Source organism: Pectinophora gossypiella, chromosome Z, assembly GCF_024362695.1.
Source record: "Pectinophora gossypiella chromosome Z, ilPecGoss1.1, whole genome shotgun sequence".
NCBI classification, from domain to species: domain Eukaryota; kingdom Metazoa; phylum Arthropoda; class Insecta; order Lepidoptera; family Gelechiidae; genus Pectinophora; species Pectinophora gossypiella.
In genome coordinates, this window is record NC_065433.1 from 22,765,942 (window position 1) to 22,775,289 (window position 9,348).

The 9,348-nt window shown below is 37.5% G+C and overlaps 1 protein-coding gene across 1 annotated transcript in view; it reads right to left on the reverse strand.

Annotated features, from left to right (window-relative positions):
- The window catches only part of LOC126379755 (atrial natriuretic peptide receptor 2-like), a 58,944-nt gene extending 52,910 nt beyond the window's left edge, over positions 1-6,034 (reverse strand). The window contains exon 1 of the mRNA XM_050028572.1: positions 5,914-6,034. The gene's annotated coding sequence lies outside the window, so the exon portion shown is untranslated. The remainder of the gene's footprint in view (positions 1-5,913) is intronic.
- Positions 6,035-9,348: the final 3,314 nt, after the last annotated feature.

The window sequence follows — 9,348 nt, forward strand, 5'->3', positions numbered from 1 at the left end:
TCCGTACTCAGTTTGCAGCTATCCGTACTCAATTTACGGCCATAAGTTAGAATCAGCAGTATAATTATTTGTATTATCATCTTCCGTCGTTGTCATCGCACTAAGTGCATTTATAATTAGCATTATCTCGTTTTCCAAGGTCCATTTACCTAATCTCAAGGTCCGTTTTTTACAAAAGTGACAGCCACTTTCCACGCCTAAGGGAAAGCCAGTCCATTACCGGGTCACATTATCTCCGAAAACACATTTTTCCGGAATGTGGGTTTCCTTACGATGTTTTCCTTGTTTTCATTATGAATGATCCAAATGATTCAAGTTTAGAGCCTGACCCGAGATTCGAACTTCCACCTTAACGATGTAAGTCATACGTCACGTTTTCTCAACTGGGATATCGCTCTGTATATTTTGTATTAAATTTTTCTTAGCCTATAGTGTCCCATTTTCCATCTCTTTTTGACCTGAGCAATCTCTCGGACATCCACCATCACTTCCTAGGTCTTTCTCTCCCTATGCCGTCACTTTCACCTATAATAACCAGGACGTTCTAATAAAAAAAAACGCAACAATATATCTTAGTTTAATTTAAGAATAATAACCAGCTTACGACATCGTATCAACAGTGGCTGCAAGTTGTCTTTGATTACTAGTGGCTCTGCCCACCCCATTAGGGATTACGGGCGTGAGTTTATGTATGTGTATGTATGTGTTAAGAATAATAAAATGCGTTGTTCTTTCTTCGCTAATGTATGGTCACAAACTTATGAAATGCGTTATGTTGTATTTAGTGCGACAATGAGGAGAAGAAAATACTATGCCTAGGTATCCTATATGGTACCTACCTAGACACTGCATTTCCTTTCCTTAGTGTCATTTCACGTCGAAAGTTCTCAATCAATCTTGGATGCTGCACCATGGAAGAGACTGCATGATTGTTATTTTTATTTGGCACTATTCTTCCAGAAAACAAAAATTATTTATTTTCAATGTAACTTCATCACAAGAGTCCTTTGTCACTTTTAAAGATTCACGCACTTACGTAATAGACAGTAAACAATTTTAACGGATCGATACGTGATTAAACTAAAAAAAAAAAACAAAAAAATAAACAAGTTCCGTTAAAAAAGTTTACTTAGAAGAAAAAGGTACGGATTTCTTAATAGAAAGTGACGTACTTAATTAAACATATTGGATAAGACATATATATAAAAATATATACGTACGTACGTCCCTTCTTTTAATCAGCCATAGTATTGGTAGCTTACTATAGGATTGTAGGACAAAGATGATAAAAAGGCCATATCGAAGCAATTCATCTTAGAAAGCAATATTGCTATTTGACATTTCTTTGCATTGAGCGCACACTTTTTTATGCACAAATGTCAAATTGCAATATTGCTTTTTTCTTCGATATGGCCTTTTTATCATCTTTGTCCTACAATCCTATAGTAAGCTACCAATACTATGGCTGATTAAAAGAAGGGACGTACGTACATATATATTTTTATATCTATGTCTTATCCAATATGTTTAATTAAATACGTCACTTTCTATTAAGAAATCCGTACCTTTTTCTTCTATTCCGTAATTTAAAAAGGATATTATTGTACCTCAAATAATAATGAAGTATGTCAATTTGGGAAGACACTGGCTCCTGAAATACAGTTATACTAGTATAAGAGCCAGGGCCTTAATTATAAATTGTTACTTTTTTGTTATACTGAATAAACTTTGTTTCTTTTTTTCTTTCTTTCTTACAATTAATCACAAAAATACCTTTTATGTGGTTGAAGATCTCCAAGTTTGGCGTGATCTTCTCTCTCATCTTTTCCACATCACCATCTATTAAAATAGCTTACTACGTATTTTTTCAAACAAATTCTATGCAAGTAAGTAATCATTTTTCAGCATCCTTTGTACGGTCACGAGCATTAATATGTATACACTTTGGTACCATGTCACATAAACTTTTTTGGCAAATTCAACTGTAAGTCTCACTAAATGTCAAATATGTTAGTGCAACAGAGTCCTAAAGTGGGTACATTATATTTCTCATGACTGTACTCACCTAAACAGTAGTCTCCACTCTCTATTCGTGTACAAACCGCTGCACAAATAGAATGTAAGAATTTTGTAACATCGCCGCCATTAAAAAGTTTTTTATCGATTCTTTTCGTGAGGTCCAATTTTATCGCAGCGGCCGTCATTCTCTCGGGTAGGGATTTATTAATCGCGGGGTTCAGGTCACGCGACTTCGAATGACATTTTGTCATGTTTCAATAATAAATAACGTCCGAACAGAAAGGGCACGTGCTTACTTACTACATCCGGTTGCGGATTAGATGGTAATTCACCCACTCAATATCTCGCCTGCGGCCGAGTTTATACTTTATGGTTTTTTGTAGACTACCCGCCTGAATGGTTTCATAAAACTGGGCCAGTTTACTCCAAACAAAGAAAGAAGGGCTAATTTGGACTTTAATTACCCCTTCCTCCTTCGGAATAGAATAGGCTTAGTCTCGTGAAACCATTCAGGCGAGTAGACTACATAAAAATATGAAAGAGTAACACGGGCCAGATATTAAGTGGATGACTTGCATCCTAACCCACTATAGATTACCTATTATATTTTGTTGAGTTACTTACAGTTAGATTTGTAAATAGTTAGACAAAGGTACTAAGCTTCACGGCCAATTACAATATCACCTGAAGTTATCAATAAAACGTTTATTGCAATAATAATTAGCACAATTCAAAACGTGTTATGTCTTATAGCAAGAGAAGAAATGGCGCAAGAAACTCCTCAACTACACGGTTTATTTAGTGTAGATTAAGTTAAGTAACGATGTGCTCTAAAGTGTAAAGAATTTCAAGGCATGGGCTACATCTCGTACCTCACACGCTTTGCTAAGTGTTATATGTGCGAAGCACATGCATCGCCACGAATATGAAAGTACACAGTACAGGTTCCAGCTTTACGTAAATGCCAAACCCACTAACACAATAGAATGGGTAAGGAGAATTCAATAAAGTTAGATAAGTACTTAACGTCACGGTTAGGTACTAGCATCCACCGCACCCGCCTCGCAAAATGGCTTCTCTAGGCATCATCCCCGAAGTACGTATAGAATTGTAGATAATTGTTAGGTATCTCATGTTTCGATCCCACGTGTTGAATGTTCCCCAGACAAGTTAATACCAAAAGCTTCAATTACTTAAGTATTTATAGAAGTCATCGAACCTCTAATAAGGAAAACATTGCTTTGGCATCAAGAAGTTTAATACCATGGCGTCCAACCCGTTCCCAAGCTATCATTGCCTTCTGGCATAAGAGAAAGGAGTACATATTTATCATAAGAATCATTGTCTATAAATACTTAGTCACTTTTTCCAGAATATCGCCCGAAAACAAAAAACAATCATCAATAAAAGCTATGAAGTCTTATTAATAAAATCCCTATTGATTCTTAATTGTAAGTTATAACTCCTAAGTTTCACATTCAACGCTTCGATTGGTATTGAAGCCCACATGTGCAACCTCCAAATGCGTCTTCGATGTAGCAAAAGTAGCGTAACTGTAGTAAAATCTTATGACACCCATTTCAGCTTTGATGACCCATTTAATGTGGTAAAATAATGTAGCTCACTCGATTGGAAGTTACGATACTGGCTACTTCTACATCATTAATATTATGTCAACCACAACCCCTATTTATTCATAATTTGCGTACTTCTTATACGCACAATACTTACAGCAAACTTCCCTAATCATCTCATTATAAGACCCCATCCAAACGTAATGAAAAAATGTATGAAAAGAACTCGGAATACCTCGATTACAACCTTATTTACAAGAGTAGACGAAGTGAAAATACTGAATTAAGATCGTCTTACGCTTCATTCTAAACAATATGCATGCGCTATCAATCTCACATACATTATTCATACCAAACGAAAAGCGTATATATCTGTCTCCTTTCTTCCTGCACTCGATTGTTCGTCCCTTTCGCTCTACCAGGTTTTCAGCTTCTACTTATCCTACCTTCTCTAACTAACAAACCTTGATTTTCATGAGTTTATTACATTATTGTTTCTGTGAAAATAGCTCGTACAAGAAATAAGTAAGTCTTGAAAGCCGTAGAATGCAGTTTCTAAGGAACTTAGGACTTATCATTGACCTATCTTAACACTACTACTTGTCTACTAGAAATAGCCTTGAAACTTCTTCCTTTCATTGCCTTTAACTGCCATAAACTGTCATGTCAGATACGTAACTTGACCTAAGGGACGCAAAGGTCAGGAAGGGTCGATGTAAACGTGCATCAGACCGCTTTACATTGTAAGGACAGTCGGAACCGGAACAAATGAAGTTAATAACGATGTGCACGAAACACATTTGCCCATCCAGGGGTTCGGTCTGGACTTTAGGTGGCGTTTCTGTACTAAAACAGCTGATACTGGTTGTAAATATAGTTTATTGAGCACTGATGAAAATACGCTGAATAAAACTGAATAATTCTGATATATAAGGATGACAAGTCGTCCTCAACGGACGCGCAAGAGGCAGCTTTTCAGAGCGAATGAATGTGGCCATAGACAAAGTTTTATTTCCTATTAGAAATGATCACAGACAAAATTTGTAAAGACTATTAAAAAGTAAAAACGAGATTTGGTCTAAGTATGTTAATTTGCGTTAACAAACGACATAAGACTTGTAATTTCACCGTGTAACTTTGAAACGAGGTTGTTAATGTTAGCACAAATTGGAACGTTCCCGAGATGCAAACGTTACAAGTTGGAGTGGAGGAGCATTTGACAGTGACATCATATTTAACGATGCTATTACGTCAGTTGAGAGAGATGTATAAGTAGCTCGGTGGATACTATTTCTTCAGGCATTAGTCGGCTTCCTTGCACAACTATGAACGGCTTTTGGCTCATTGTCTGTTTTCAATACAGATCTGGGCCCGTGTGACATAGATGACTAACTTCAAACTGCCTGCGAAGCAGAATAGCATCTCCGCTCATAATTTACACTTTTACTTCATGTTGAAGCCTTATACGCAAAATGTAATTACGAATTCTTTAGCGCTACGCAAATTTTCCTCTTGCCTCCGAGTTTGGGCCAGAAAGATGGGAGATCATTGCTCCAAGCCCCAAGGGGTCTTATATGACGCACCGCTTTATTTGTTTTCTTTAATGGTAAGTATTTCTGCTTTTATGGTTGTACATAATGTCATATCGACGTGGAGTTCATATATACGATTATAAATATTCGCTAGCGCGGGGCATATCAGTGTGATTAAAGGAAGAATAAAAGAAATGTGAACGATTATGATAGTCGAAAGGGAAGAATATATTGAAAACATTCGCATTGGCAAGGAATTCGCTGCAGCAGCTTAGTTGTCACTAGACGTGGATCCTCTCTGCGGCTGTAGAGCACCTATGATGCAGGAAAAGACCTCAAGGGTCAATATCTACTGATTGTGGAAAATGCTCTAATGTAAATATTGGTTTCGTCGTCTCTGCTCAAGCAGCTGAAGACTGTCCTTGGACGGAAAATAAGCTACTAATACAAAAAAATATATATAAAAATAAAACAAATTAAGCATAGTATGTAGGAATTTTCTTCGTTTCCTCGTTGGTACCTCCTCCACGTAGAAAGGAAATCACGCCGCTGGGATCATTGACCCACTTCTACCAGACCTCCCCAGCGGTTTTTCGCCCGCAAAAATAACATTGCCTTAACGCAATTTTTAAACAAAAAGTAGATTAAATATATAAATATATATGACATGCTAAAAAATATAAAATCTTACCCAAAATAATTCTGGCATCACGTGTACAGTGTTTAAGCACACGGACAAGACATAACAAGACAACAACACTCACAAACAAGTTACAAACATTACTTACACCTGCACCACTGGCTCCGGCTGAGTCGACCGACGACGCGACCGTCTCGCGAGGTCCCGGTATACGTTTTTTCGCGAACTCAAATATTAACTTTGTATGGGTTTCACGACGCCACGCGCGGAGCGTCCTACGGTCGGCGCGCGACTGCGTTGGATACCACCCGTCCGGCACCGACGACGGCGGTTTAGGCTCAAGGGTAAGAATCCACTGGGTGATCGATGAGGCTTGGCCCACTCGCATGAGCGGAGCCCCGCCGGCCACCAGGCGCAGGTAGCCCCCAGCTAATTACTTTTATATGCTAATGTACACACCGAATTAACGACCTCCGCCTACGACCCAGCACTCGCCATGGCCGTTAATAGCACCAACATCAGTCCGAGCGAAACGGCCGGTTCATACGAAAAGCGAGGAAATTGAACGGTAGGTTGCATGCACATTGGAATGCGCACCCAGTAGTGACATAAACTACATTCGCTCTACCCAGAGACGGAGGACTGAATATCACAAACTGACTCGAACGGACGACTCGGCAGGTTTTGTTATATGATTCTCATTCCGATTTTCTACTCAACAATGCGAAAAATAAACTTACAAGGTTTTCTGTTTTTTTTATGAGAAGTGTTAATGAAAAGTGTTGATGAGAACTTAAAAAGTTCTTGAATAATGTGATAGGTACTTGCGCTCATCGTCAGGTATAAATACATTCACTCTCTAATAATACATATTTTCTTACTTTCTTTCAAAAATATAGAATAGAATAGAAATAGTTTATTATAAAAAAGCGCCACACACAAAAACAAGACAATAACATCATTTAAAAATTTCATATAACTAAAAACTGAATATATATATATATATATATATAACTAAATATAAATATAACTAAAAAATTTCATGTAAGTATGTAATCGCGACGCGAGATTAAAATAAGGTCCTTGGTACCGGGACTTCCGCGATTTTTTCAAAAATATCATATTATTGTATACTAGCTTTTGCCCGCGACTTCGTCCGCGTGGCGTGTTATATAAGAGAGAGATCTTTGTGTGTGTGGGAGTGCATATCAAATTTCAAGCATCTAACTTATGCAGTTTAGATTTTTTCATACAATTTTTTTCCCAATAACTCCCATTTTTCAAAATACAGCCAAAAATAAACTTTATATTTACTAAGGTATGCATGCATGCTAGATTGAATCAATTGATTGAATTGATTTTTTTTAATTGATTGTTCATTGAGTTTTAATTTTAATACACACTTCCTCTCTTCCCTTCAACGTTGCTGTGCCCTACAGGGTCCATGTTTTAGTTCCTATGCCTATGTAACACCCCATTGTACTACATGGAATGCAATAAATAATTTAATTGAATTGAATTGAAAACATCTATCTTACGCGGTTTCGATTTTTTCATACAAATGTTTTTTTCCCGCTAACTCCCGTTTCCGTGGGAATTTTGCAATATCCTGTTGCAACTAAGGTTTAAGTTAACTAAGGTACCTGCATGCCAAATTTCAAGCGTCAAACTTAAGCGATTTAGATTTTTCATACAAAAGGATTTTCCCGCTAATTTCCGTTCCCGTGGGAATTCCGGGAATTCCTTTCTTAGTGCACCTCTACGGTACCTAAGCTATGTCCCTTCCAAATTTCAAATGCCTACATTTAGCCGTTCAGGCTATGCGTTGATATGTCAGTCACTGAGTCAGTCAGTTTCTCCTTTTATTTAGATTTGATTTTTTCATACAAATGTTTTTTCCCGCTAACTACCGTTCCCGTGGGAATTTTGTAATATCCTGTTGCAACTAAGCTTTAAGTTTACTAAAGTACCTGCATGCCAAATTTCAAACGTCTAACTTGAGTGGTTTAGATTTTTCATACAAAAGGATTTTCCCGCTAATTCCCGTTCCCGTGGGAATTTCGGGAATTCCTTTCTTAGTACACCTCTACGGTGTCTAAGGTACCTGCGTGCCAAATTTTAAACATCTTACTTGAATGGTTTAGATTTTTCATACAAAAGGATTTTCCCGTTAATTCCCGTTCCCGTGGGAATTTCGGGAATTCCTTTCTTAGTGCACCTCCACGGTACCTAAGGTACCTGCATGACAAATTTCAAACGTCTAACTTGAGTGGTTTAGATTTTTCATACAAAAGGATTTTCCCGCTAATTCCCGTTCTCGTGAGAATTTCGGGAATTCCTTTCTTAGTGCACCTCCACGGTACCTAAGGTATCTGCATGCTAAATTTCAAATGTCTAACTTGAGTGGTTTAGATTTTTCATGCAAAAGGTATTTCCCGCTAATTCCCGTTCCCGTGAGAATTTTGGGAATTCCTTTCTTAGTGCACCTCTACGGTACCTATGGTACCTGCATGCCAAATTTCAAACGTCTAACTTGAGTGGTTTAGATTTTTCATACAAAAGGATTTTCCCGTTCCCGTGGGAATTTCGGGAATTCCTTTCTTAGTACACCTCTACGGTATCTAAGGTACCTGCATGACAAATTTCAAACATCTAACTTGAATGGTTTAGATTTTTCATACAAAAATATTTTTCCGCTAATTCCCGTTCCTGTGGAAATTTCGGGAATTCCTTTCTTAGTGCACCTCTACGTTATCTAAGGTACCTGCATGCCAAATTTCAAAAGTCTAACTTGAGTGGTTTAGATTTTTCATACAAAAGGATTTTCCCGCTAATTCCCGTTCCCGTAGGAATTTCGGGAATTCCTTTCTTAATGCACCTCTACGGTATCTAAGGTACTTGCATGCCAAATTTCAAACGTCTAAGTTGAGTGGTTTAGATTTTTCATACAAAAGGATTTCCCTTCACTACTCTGCTCCTATTGATTGTAGCGTGATGAAAAGTATACTATGACCTGTCCAGGAGTGTGAAGAATAATTGTACCAAGTTTCATTAAAATCCGTCCAGTAGTTTTTGTTTCTATAAGGAACATACAGACAGACAGACAGACAGACAGACAGACAGACAGACAGACAAAAATTTTACTGATTGCATTTTTGGCATCAGTATCGATCACTTATCACCCCCTGATAGTTATTTTGAAAAAATATTTAATGTACAGAATTGACCTCTCTACAGATTTATTATAAGTATAGATTACTTAAGAAGAGCCAAGAAAAAGAAAAAAGAGATACCTATTTTCATAAGAAATGAGAAAATTGATAGTTTTTAATATTATATATTTTGTGTGACACATTTATCACATTCAAGTCGCGAGCACGTCGATGCACGAACAAGGGACCTTAATTCGTCTGTCAAATTTGAAAACTCGTGTTTTGTCAATTTATTCGCTCTACTCGCGCCCCCGTTAGCGTGCTAGCAGCATGTCCTAAATGCATCTCGGAAATTCGGTAGCATAATATTTATCTACCTTATTTGAACTGGCCATATTTCAGGGGGTTTTGCCCTACTAGCCGAGCATGCG